This window comes from Apaloderma vittatum, unplaced genomic scaffold, assembly GCF_000703405.1.
Source record: "Apaloderma vittatum isolate BGI_N311 unplaced genomic scaffold, ASM70340v1 scaffold10850, whole genome shotgun sequence".
NCBI lineage: Eukaryota > Metazoa > Chordata > Aves > Trogoniformes > Trogonidae > Apaloderma > Apaloderma vittatum.
The window spans coordinates 4,265-5,440 of NW_009695046.1; the positions used below are offsets into that span (position 1 = coordinate 4,265).

Consider the following 1,176-nt stretch of genomic DNA (forward strand, 5'->3'; position numbering starts at 1 on the left):
CCCGAAAGAGGGACAGGAGGGGTGGGAAAGAGCTGACAGCACGTAGGACCTGGGGAGGGCTGGTGGGAGCTGTGGGAGCAGAGGGGAAGGCTGTTTGCTCTGACTAGCACTGGGGTCCTGCTCGGAGGGATGGTCTCCAAGGCCCCCGTGGTGCCCCTGGGTGCAGCAGCGTTACGCACCCCACTAGAAATGCATCCTGGAGCAGCACACCCGGCATGACCAGACCAGCCAGGCACGGTTGCTCACATACAGCTCGCTGGTCGTGTTGCTTTGCACTTCTTCGTGCAACGTGCTGTGGCTCCTTCCCTGCTCCGTGTCCTCTGACAGAGGAGGTGGGACCCCAGGCAGAGCGGTGATACCCTGCTCTTCCCCCACAGAATTCATTCAAAATCCATTAATTTAGCATTACCTCCTCCCAGTTGCTTCCCATGTCAGACGCTGACCCAGATGGGGAAACTGAGGTGCAGAGCTGCATGTGAGGGAGAAATGGCTGCCGCAGAAGCAGGAGGGCTCCCAGCATCTGTCCCTTGGGCTGCCCTCCCCCCAGACTTTCTGCAGAGCCACTCTGAGCTGGCAGTCGGCACCGTCCCTCTGCCAGGCAGGTCCCAGCCAGCGTCTTGCTGAGTTATGCCTGGCAGGATTTGACTGGGAGAGGTCTGAGCATCCTCCCCTCAGCCAATACCTGTGGTCACCGGGGGTCTCCAGCACCCTGTAAGGATTCTGTTTGGGTCCTCAGCACCCATAGCACAGGATCTTAAATACTGAGCGCACCCCTCAGCCTGGCAGTGTGGGGGATGTCACCAATCCCCTGCCTGGGGGCTTGGGTAGCACCTCGGGGTGGGAATGGGCTCTCTGCTCCAGCCCAGCTCTGCTGGGTGCTCACCAGGCTGGGGGCAGGACCCCTCTTTGAACGACCAGGTTTTCCTGCCATGGTCCTGCCTCAGTGATGTTTGGGGTCTGCATGGAACCTTTGCCATTCCCCATGGGGCTGCACTGCCCCAGACATGTCCCCAAAGGTCTGTCCATCCCATTGCTACCCCACCTCTTTGCCCTTCTGGCCTGTTTCCTTCTCCTGGTCTGCATTACCTGTAACAACAGCACCAGTCCTCAGCGCCCCGTGGTCCTGGCATTGCTGGGCCACTCTCCTGTGCCCGCAGGGGCTCTGCAGCCCCCCCA

At 60.6% G+C, this 1,176-nt stretch overlaps 1 protein-coding gene across 1 annotated transcript in view; it reads left to right on the forward strand.

Moving 5' to 3' along the window:
- The window catches only part of MYL9 (myosin, light chain 9, regulatory), a 7,539-nt gene that overhangs the window by 3,746 nt on the left and 2,617 nt on the right, over nucleotides 1-1,176 (forward strand). The gene's annotated exons all lie outside the window — the stretch shown is intronic.